The sequence below is a fragment of the Pogoniulus pusillus genome, chromosome 1 (assembly GCF_015220805.1).
Source record: "Pogoniulus pusillus isolate bPogPus1 chromosome 1, bPogPus1.pri, whole genome shotgun sequence".
NCBI classification, from domain to species: domain Eukaryota; kingdom Metazoa; phylum Chordata; class Aves; order Piciformes; family Lybiidae; genus Pogoniulus; species Pogoniulus pusillus.
In genome coordinates, this window is record NC_087264.1 from 11,242,025 (window position 1) to 11,253,202 (window position 11,178).

An 11,178-nucleotide genomic window follows, 5' to 3' on the forward strand; every position below is an offset into this window, starting at 1 on the left:
CTTTTTGTTCTGAACTGGAAAATAATATTCCTTTGAGGATTCTGTTTAGCACACTCCATGCAAGCATTGTCCCAGAAATAGAGCTAGAGCAGCAACAATGCAGTCCATTTTTCTTGCCGTGACTGAAACAATGGCATCTAAATCCACACACCAGAGCCTGAGGTTAACTGATTGTGGAGATGTAGCAGTGGTTGTTTGCAATGGGTTGTGAATAAGACTGGGAAGCTGAACAATGTTACTGAGAGATTTCCTGCCTTTCCTTAGGGAGTTCTGTTAAGTCAGGATTCTCTCCTGCTCTGGATGTTTAATAGAACAGAACTAGGCATCCATTCCAGTGTTCCTGCCTTGCTGAAAGCAAAAAAAAATATATATTCACTCAGAAGAAACAAAGTTGCACTGTTTCAGTATTTAATCCCTTGCAAAATGCATTTTGATAGCAATGTGATACTCCAGACCTAATGATGGAGGCCAAAAGCAGAGGAAATGGTGTGTTCAGGTTCAGCCCCTTCCCTCTGGGTGGCACAGGCAGGTCACATGTGGGGCTTCACCACGAAGATCCTGGGCAGGGCTCTCTTTCAGTGGCATACAGAACCTTCACCAGAATCACAGAGTCATAGAATCGACTGGGTTGGAAGAGGCCTTCAAGATCATCCAGTCCAACCTAGCACCCAGCCCTGTCCAGTCAACTAGACTATAGAATCATAGAATCAACCAGGTTGGAAGAGACCTCCAAGATCATCCAGGCCAACCTAGCACCCAGCCCTAGCCAGTCAACTAGACCATGGCACTGAGTGCCTCATCCAGGCTTTTCTTGAACACCTCCAGGCACGGTGACTCCACCACCTCCCTGGGCAGCCCATTCCAATGCCCATCACTCTCTCTGGCAACAACTTCCTCCTAACATCCAGCCTAGACCTGTGTCTTGGGTTCAAATGCAGGTTCCCAGAGACTCTTATAAATTTGGTAGACCCAATGACAATTTATAGAATTTATAGAGTGCCCTCCCCTCTTCCCCCTCCTTTCCCCAAAAGACAGGGAGAGAGATAAAGGTAGGGACACCCAAATAAATCAATCTCACTCGATTTGGAAGTTAAAAAGGAAAAGTTTAACAATAACTTAGAAAAAAGGGATTGGAGGTAGGGGAGTTTACAAAGGATAAGGAAGGGAAAACAGCAAAATACAAACAGGGATGGATACAACCCGAGTAGTGTGATGGTGTCTCTGCCTCGTGGCTGCCACGTGGTGTGCTGGTGTGCAGTATCAGTGTGTGTGTGATCATGAACGCAGGAAGAGAGAAAGAGCAAGAGGGAGAGACAGGGAGGTCCTGTCTCTTTTATACCACAGGAAGTGGGGGGAGTGGGCTAACCATCACCTGGAGTGTGGCCCACCCCTGGGGAGGGGCCAAGACCCCTAGGGTCAGGTTCAGGGTCACTCCCCCAGGAGTGTTAACCCTATACAACCTGCCCTGGCACGGCTTGAGTCTGTGTCCCCTTGTTCTGTTGCTGGTTGCCTGGGAGAAGAGACCAACCCCCACCTGGCTACAGCCTCCCTTCAGGTAGTTGTAGACAGCAATGAGGTCACCCCTGAGCCTCCTCTTCTCCAGGCTGCACACCCTCAGCTCCCTCAGCCTCTCCTCACAGGGCTGTGCTCCAGGACTTCACCAGCTTTGTCGCCAATGCCAAGTGTTGTCATGACAAGGTCATGTCCAGCCTGAGAAGATGCTGCAACCTATTCTGACTGCCTGGTCAGCACAGAAATCTCTCAAGGATGTATTTTTTTATCTTGCACAGAGTAATCTGTTGGTTGAAATTTAGACCACAACTTGGTACATGGATCTATTTCATCTTGTGCTGCAGTTGAACTTGGCTTTGTGCTGTTTGATAGTGAAGAAATGAGCAAAAGTCATATAGAATCAGTCAGGGTTGGAAGGGACCACAAGGATCATACAGTTCCAATTCCTCTGCCATGGGCACGGACACCCAACCCTAGATCAGCCTGGCCGCAGCCTCATCCAGCCTGGCCTTAAACACCTCCAGCCATGGGGCCTCAACCACCTCCCTGAGCAACCCATTCCAGGCTCTCACCACTCTCATCCTCAAGAACTTCCTCCTCATGTCCAGGTGTATCTCCCTACCTCCACCTTTGCTCCATTCCCCAATGTCCTGTCACTCCCCAGTAGCCTCCAAAGTCGCTCCCCACATTTTTCTAGGCCCCCTTCACATACTGGAAGGCCACAAGAAGGTGACCTCAGAGCCTCCTCTTCTCCAGACTGAGCAACCCCAACTCTTTCAGTCTGTCCTCACAGCAGAGCTGCTGCAGCCCTCTGATCATCCTCGTGGTCCTTCTCTGGACGCACTCCAGCATCTCCACATCTCTTTCGTAATTGAGGCTCCAGAACTGGATGCAGTACTCCAGGTGAGGTCTCACCAGAGCACAGCAGAGGGGGAGAATCACCTCCCTCGACCTGCTGGCTACACTTCTCCTGATGCAGCCCAGGCTCTGGTTGGCTTTCTGGGCTGCAAGTGCACACTGCTGGCTCATGTTGAGCTTCTTGTCCACCAGCACCCCCAAGTCCCTCTCCTCAGGGCTTATGGTTAACAAAAATAGAAAAAGAAGGGGTTTTTTTAATTGTTGCTGTTGTTGTTGTTTATTTTTTTTTAGGTTTGGGGTTTTTTTGTTGGTGGGTTGTTTTTTTTATTTTTTGAGGGGGTGCAGTTTTGGTTTTGTTTCTTTGTTTGTTTTTCAGATAAAGCTGCAGAGAGGCTTTTCACATGTGGTGCTACTGAGCTACACATTCACTCCTAGGGCCAGAGATGGTTTTGAGATGGATGGGGATGCAAGGGCAGAGCTGTGTGGGTGCTTCCTTTCCCCCAGGGCCATTATCACCTGCTGGGCAGAGGTAGGTGGGGGGGCTGGGCTGTGAACTCAGTGAGGGGCAGATGTATGAGCAGCACTAATTACTTCTCAGTGCTTTCTTTCCTTCACCCTTCCATCTTCTCTTTGCCCTTCTCCCTGTGCCACCAGGAAACAGTTCACCAATTGCAGAAGAATCTCAGGCATCCTATAACAACCACAACCACTCATGTCTCCAAATAACAGCTCCTCCCTGAGCTTTCTGGGAGAACTTCTTACCACAGGCACTTTGAGCCTGGCCTTTTGGGCTGTCATTTTCCTCCATGCATCTCCTTGAAGACAGTAGCCACGTCATGCTGCACAGCGGTCTTTGTTCAGCAGGGTGACTAAAGACTGCTTAGCAAGAGCACACAGAGTGGATTCAGCCTTGGGAGAAAGTGGCACTGTGAGCTTTTGCTACTGCTTTGGAGGGCTCAAGGCCCGTTTGTTTAAAGAGCTCTCAAGATGAAAGATTGGGTAATGCATCCTTGCACTTTAGCTGGGGCTGCGAGGAGAGGAAGACAGTTGATGTGTGCAGGTGACATGCTTTTGGAGACAAAAGCCACCAGCTTTTTTGGCTTTTCTCCTCAACGAATCCTTGATGATTAATTCCATGTGTCGTGGAGGGGTTTCTCTTATTCCTCCTCTGTTAGGGGGAGGTGAGAAATTAATCTGAGGCAGTATTGATTTTTTATAAAATTATTTATTAAAATTAATATTTACAAATTTGTGCCACCCCCAACCACTATGTAATCAGGTTTGTTATGTGCAAAGTTATGAAGACAGCTGGGATATATTTACAGGGATTGATTATTAAATGGGAATATCAAATTATCAACAACTATAGATGGAGAGAAAGATTCCCTTAGGCTTAATGCCTCTTAACAACTATACTGTCTGCCCAGCAAGGGCTGAAACTGTGTCTGCTCTTCAGGCAGAGGTAACTTATATTACAAAGGAATTAAAGCTTGCTTAGATGTGTTGCTCTTAAGTATTAATCATTAATCACCCTCCCAGGATTCTATCACAGTGTGTGCCCAGTGTTTGGGCCTTGGTGAAGCTGGAATCTGTCCCAGCTTGCAGGAGAATGAGAAGTGTTCCCAGTCTCTGGGGTAAACAGGATTTCTCTGACCTTCTCTCCTGGTGTGAAGTGGTCTCTGCCTTGGTGCTGCTGCTTCTGGATGCCATGTCCAGGGGTGATCAGCTGGCAGGGTTTCCAGGTGCAGGAGAAGGATCTGTCCGTGCAGCTTCTAGCACAGTCTCACAGCTAGCAGGCTGTGTTTGCAGGTTAGCAGACTGAAGGTCTGCTGGGCCTGGATCTTTCCAGGCTTACAGGGCAGCTGGCAAGCAGTGTGCCAGGCTGCAGGGAGATGAGCTCCGTAGATAAATGCAAGGCAGCAAGCCAGTGTGTATGGCTGCTCTAGGCTTAGGCAGGGGGCTCTCAGCTCCCCATATATGTATGGAGTGCAGGCATGCATGTGCTCTGCTTCTCAAAGGGCTCACAGACAGCTTAACTGCACCTTGAGATCAATGCAAGAGGTCTGAGCCTCAGTAATGTTTGCAAGTGAGGCCTGATCCTGTGTCTAAGCCATGCAAGCAGGTCAGGGCAGCAGGGTGCTGCTATATGGATCAGAGAGCTGAGCTTGAACCTCTGAGTCTGGACGCTTTGAATGCTCTGAACTTTCTGAACATGTGGTGCACCTTTGCACCCCTCTTTATAGACTCTGAGCCAAGATTTGTGGCTCATTTGGCCATCTAAAGTGACCAATCAGGTTGGCAGTAAGCCAAACCTTACCTTAATAGGCAGTAGCTGTTTGCCTGGACCCTCCCAATAGGGGATCACCTGGGCAGACCCCAGGGGTACACGGACTGGGCGTGTGTGTGTTACACAACCTGTTTACTGCCATAGGTCCCTGGCAGAAAAACATGTCCAGGCATGTAGAGGCATAGAGAGGCCTCTGTTTTGGGGCTGCTGCCCCTCCACCACACCATGTTTACCTCTTATGTGTTCAGTGAGCTTCTGTTCAAGGCAGAGTTCCTTCAGGACATATTTTTTCCCCCAGTTTTGGAAAAAGTATTGTGAAGTTATGAGCTCCCTCATTCAGGAAATGATTCCCAGCTCTTTGCACCTTGCTCAGGATTCCAAATTTTTATGATGACTTTGATTTTCTTCTAATTTCAGTTCTGGAATTGCCCATAATGTGCATCAGCAGAAAGTGCTGTTGGAGGTGTGTGTGTGAAAGCAAAAGAAACTCCCATGTCTTGTTCTTGCTGCTGGCACTGTAGACCACTGATGATTCTGCTCCTTATTGTAGACTGGCATCTGAAAGTGAAAGAGGTCTCTGGAGCTGGTTGTGGCTCAGTGGTCCCTTGCACCACTACAGCCCTTGACGGCCACAGCATCAGCGTCACCACATGCTACCAACCTGGTGGCTCCAGTCACCAATGTTCCTGCTCCTGTGTCTGTGTGTTCACACAGCACTGCTGAAAGGGACTCAACTGTCACCATCACAGGGCAGGACCAGCCATGCTGGCACATCTCTTGTGCTCATCTGCCTCACCTCTTGCTAAATGCCACTGATGGTATGGGCATCATGCTGTCCTCAGAGCTTCAGCCCCATCAGCATTAGTGGCAGTTTTGCTGCATCTTACTTGCATCTGCTCGCTGCAGCAGAAGATGATTTCTTTATGCCTGAACTCCACAGAAAATGGAGGAGAGCTTATTCCTTCCCTTTTGCAGCAATTTTTTACCTGACTGGAAGATAACTACCTGTGATCTTTGCCTTCCCTGGAGGTATTTTTTTAGTCTATAGACAGAAAGAAGTTGAAGACTGTTGCTTTGTACTGAAAAATGTCAAGCAAACCTCTCTTTCTCTGTGGATGCACTTTGCAAGACCATTCCCCTTCTTTCTGTCCTCTCTCCTGACTACCATCAGCTTTCTCCCAGCTACAGTTCACTAACTCTTTTCAAGGAGTTGAAAGCAGATGGAGGATGGCTTGGCAAGCTCTGTAACCACCCCTTTCTACCTCTCAGCTTGATTTGTTTTTCCTGGACTGTGTCCTACTGTTCACAAAAAAAATGTAGTTCTGCCTTGCCTGATGACATTGACCTCACAGTCCTGGGAACCAAATCATGATCCTTCATCCTGCAACAAAGCCCATGGCCCCTCAATTCAAGAAAGATGTTGAGGTGCTGGAACATGTCCAGAGAAGGGCAACAAAGCTGGTGAGGGGCCTGGAGCACAAATCCTATGAGGAGAGGTTGAGGGAGCTGGGGGTGTTTAGCCTGGAGAAGAGGAGGCTCAGGGGTGATCTTATTACGGTCTACAACTACCTGAAGGGGCATTGTAGCCAGGTGGGGGGTGGCCTCTTCTCCCAGGCAACCAGCAACAGGGCAAGGGGACACAGTCTCAAGTTGTGCCAGGGTAGGTATAGGCTGGATATTAGGAAGAAGTTCTTCACAGAGAGAGTGATTGGCATTGGAATGGGCTGCCCAGGGAGGTGGTGGAGGCACCGTCCCTGGGGGTCTTCAAGAAAAGCCTGGATGAGGCACTTAGTGCCATGGTCTAGTTGAGTGGATAGGGCAGGGTGCTAGGTTGGACTGGATGATCTTGGAGGTCTCTTCCAACCTGGTTGATTCTATGATTCTATGATTCCTCAACACCATGCTCATTACAGAGTCCAGGCTACAGACCTACTCATGCTGCCACCCACAGTTTCATGCATGAGCAAATATAGACTGTGCCTGGTTAGATATCTGGAGACTTAGGTACTCATCTTTGATCTGCCACTCACTTTTCCTGCCTCTTGTAGCAGGAGGTGAAATCTCTGTGCAGCCAACAGAAACCTGTACAGGGCCATTCTGACAGTCTCACTTGGGTAGTAAAAATATTCAGCTTCTTTTTCCTGGAGATTTCTCTGCTTTATGTTTTACTTCTTTTCTGGGATGATATATTTGAATCCTTTGATACAAATTTACAGATATAAATGGAGACTGCTACACTGGAAGAGTGTTAGAGGGTATTTGCAGCCCTCTGTATGACATGGGTGAACACACAGAGGCAAAGTTCATGTTTGCTCAGTGTTTATAGGCAAATAATTAAGTGACTGTGTGACTAATTCTTGAAAAGTTAATCTTAGTCCACTTTCCCACACATTAATTTTTATCAGCCTTTGCCTTTCTCCTCACACTCTCTTGTTAATGTAATAGTGAACAGATGAAATGAGCAAAGTGCTCCTGTATCTGCCCCTGCCCAGAGAACCAAAAGGTCTGGCTTAGGGGCAGCAAATCCAACCATGACAAGATTTCATGGAGGAATATGCAAAATACAGAAGGTAAATGTTTGTTAAACACTGCTGCTTTGCAGAACTGCCATATATAATTACCTGGGCATGTTTGCTGGGTGGTATCAGGCCACATTGCCCAGCTCATGAAGTGGATGTAATACTGCAGCTCACTTCTCACTGAGCAACACGGAGATTTTATCCCACTTGAGAGCAATTTCATAGAAACACAGAATCACAGAATCAACCAGGTTGGAAGAGACCTCCAAGATCATCCAGGCCAACCTAGCACCCAGACCTAGCCAGTCAACTAGACCATGGCACTAAGTGCCTCAGCCAGGCTTTTCTTCAAGACCTCCAGGGACAGTGCCTCCACCACCTCCCTGGGCAGCCCATTCCAATGCCAATCACTCTCTCTGTGAAGAACTTCTTCCTAACATCCAGCCTAGACCTCCCCTGGCACAACTTGAGACTGTGTCCCCTTGTTCTGTTGCTGGTTGCCTGGGAGAAGAGACCAACCCCCACCTGGCTACAATGTCCCTTCAGGTAGTTGTAGACAGTAATAAGATCACCCCTGAGCCTCCTCTTCTCCAGGCTAAACAGGCCCAGCTCCCTCAGCCTCTCCTCATAGGGTTTGTGTTCCAGGCCTTTCACCAGCCTTGTTGCCCTTCTCTGGACATATTCCAGCACCTCAACATCTCTCTTGAATTGAAGGGCCCAGAACTGGACACAGCACTCAAGGTGTGGCCTGACCAGTGCTGAGTACAGGGGAAGAATAACCTCCCTTGTCCTCCTGGCCACACTGTTCCTGATGCAGGCCAGGATGCCATTGGCTCTCTTGGCCACCTGGGCACACTGCTGGCTCATCTTCAGCTACTATCTACCAGTACCCCCAGGTCCCTTTCTGCCTGGCTGCTCTCAGCCACTCTGTCCCCAGCCTGTAGCACTGCTTGGGGTTGTTGTGGCCAAAGTGCAGAATCTGCACTTGGCCTTGTTCAGTCTCATCCCATTGGCCTCTGCCCACCCATCCATTCATCTTTGTTGAAAGATACCACACAGGAAGGAGCTAAACATTATAACACTGCTGCACTGGAAGGATTTTTTTCTGGAATATTTTAACTGGTTGATTAGGATCCTCAGCTCAGGCACAGCTTCCTGTGCTTTCACTGCAGTGTCTTGGAAGTGTTCCCCTCTTGCTTGGAGTAAGCCTCTTTTTCATATTTTCCTTCCAGGAACAAAAATGTCACCAAGTGAAATCACTGGAATGATGGCACTCAAAGGCCAGTCTTGGATGGTAAACACCAGCCCATGAGCTACACTGGCTGGAGGCTCTGTTCCCTTGAACAGGGCGTGCTGGAAACACTGCTTTTCACCCCAAACCAGAAACAAATGGTATTGAGAAACAGCAGAGACCTCTGAAACAAATAAAATATCTGTCACCACCCACACAATGCTGTGAACTGTGCCAGATCCCCCACCTCCTACCCCCCCAAAATGCAGTGTTTATCCCTGAGAAACTAGATCTGGAGAGAGCTTGGCTCTTCCATTCTGTTGGTTACTTTTGAGAAAGGCTTATTCACCAGAGGATGAATCTGTGCTGGTAGCTTGGGCTGTGCAGGGTGAAAGTAAGCTGTGTCCCCTGGTGGGAAACGTTAACTGTGTGCTGGGGTAAAAATAGGGCTGATGGTGGAAACCACAGGGAAGCAACAGAGAGAGATAACAGGTAATAAGTGAGCTCCTTGGCACTTTCCTACAAGAGCAACAATTTCCCACAATATAAAGCCCTGGGAGGCCTTCCTTTGGAATTTGGTCCCAATGAACACTGAGTGTTTTGTGGAGGACAACTGGCCAGCAGCAGCTCATAACTGAGAGCACAGCCCTTCTCTCCTTGCTCAGGTGCTCTTGCAGCCCAGATGGAGCACCTTCCAGCCTTGGAGGGGATCCTGCTCCCCACCTGCCCTGGAGCAAGCTCTCATGCTTGCTGTAGTCTCACCCTTATGGGGTTTAACCTTAAATTGGTTTGCCAAAGAACAAGCAGCAGGAGAGCAGCATCTCCTAGAGGAAACAGGCTGTGCCCTGACTGCAGGCTCACAGGATGGCCAGGCTGCAGGACCTGAGTGTCCCAGGAGAGGCTGTGACAAAAGGCAGTTATTGTGCCCAGCTTCCCTTTGTGACTCCAGGGTAGGATCTTGCTTGTGTTAGAAAACAGAAACCAAGTGCCTTATCTAATCCCAGAGCCAGGTGGCTGGAGCCTGAGGAAAGGCAGCTGCTTTCTGGAGAGACTGCCACTAAAATAATAATCTTGAGGACCCAGTATACTTCTAATGCACTTAGGGAAATTTCCAAGATGCCTTGGATCAGAGATGCATACAGGGCAGAGGGAAGTTTCTGATGCACAAAAACTCTTGCTGAGCCTTTGGTGCCTCACATTCTGCACATCTCTGAAAATCTAGTCTTAGACAGACATCAGACTGGTGCAAAAGTTGAAAGTCTCTTTTTATCTCCTACACTTCATCAATGTTTTTGACACTAGATGTAAATCGTGCAGTGTGGACATCCTCACATGCTCATGCAGATGTAATCCAGGGCTTTCTGCTTGCACCATGTCCCCATGACAGAGAAAGGGAGCTCCAAAGTGCTCCTAAGCCTTGCATACATAATGTGAGATACAGGTGGCATTTTAATTTCCTTATCCACAGCAAATACAAGCAGTTGCCAAGACAAGGATTTGCAGGGCTTGTCATGAACCGCGTTTAGCAGAGATATAAAGCAAAAGATTCTTCCCAAGATTTCTTTCCTCCAGCTCTCAGTTTATACCTGATATTTCAAAGCAACCTTTAGAAAAACATGTCACCTTGGCTGTGGATGTGGCATTTCTTGTCCACCAGAACAGCTCCCTTGGCCTGCCACCAGTGCCTGCTGCACACCTGGGCTGAAAGTTACGATGGTACAAACCAGAGCAAAAGAAATGCAAAAGGCTCACTGCTGATGCTCTAAGCTCTGCAGCAGACAAATTAGTGTTCAAGGCTACACCATGCCCACATTTATCACACTAATTGATAGACTGTAAACATGTCTCTGTACAGTCTCGGATTAATTCCTGTGGAGGGCAACCTTTAAGGTAAATTGGATTAAATAGAATCAGATTTGCATGGTTGTAGGCTGATGGATGTCTCTTGCAGTCTTTCCCACAGGAACTGGATGTAATGCTTTGGATGCCATACAGACTTATACTGACAGTGTTCCATGCCTGCCAATGGGATGACGTTGGTTTACACTGGATAAGGATTTCAGCTGCAGCACTATGCCTGTCCACCTCACATTAGGTTCCATACTGCCTTCAAAGCATACCAGACTTGTTAAAACACTTTTGAGCATACGATGAAACGGAATAGTGGCACAGTGGCCCTTTTCCTGGAGGCAGAGGAAGCCCCAAGGCTTCCTTTTCTACTAGGAACCTCCTTCCACATGGCATGTCTCATCCAGATACGTCTGTCCACAAAGAGAGGCTATGATGGCATGAACAAGTCTTTGGTCCAATAGCAATTTTGCATGGCAGACCAGGAATGAGGAAAATCTGCTGGAACACCATAAGGGCTGCGGAGTCCATCCCGGAGTGCTGAGTAGTCTATGCACTACATGTCCCAGCTGTGGGGTTTGGTTATCCTCCAAGGTGTCCTCACACAGGTAGTGGTTGGTGGTATGGTAGTGGTTGGTCACAGTGTCAGCAACCTTGTGTGATGCCAGTTTGGCCAGCGGATTCATGGGAGAGGAAATGAAACTTCAGTACTATGACATACCTTCCCAAGCACTGCTCCTTGGTTGCTCAGGGATACTAATTACGAAGGAAGCTCTCACTCTGCTGCTGTGTAATTATGCAATACACAGTCCAAGTCTTAATATAGCTCTGAGTGAACTCCTTTTTGGTTTCCCCTGTTCTCTGAAAAGAAACTTGATCTTGGACCAAACAACAGTGCAGCTTCATAGCAATAAAATCTCTAT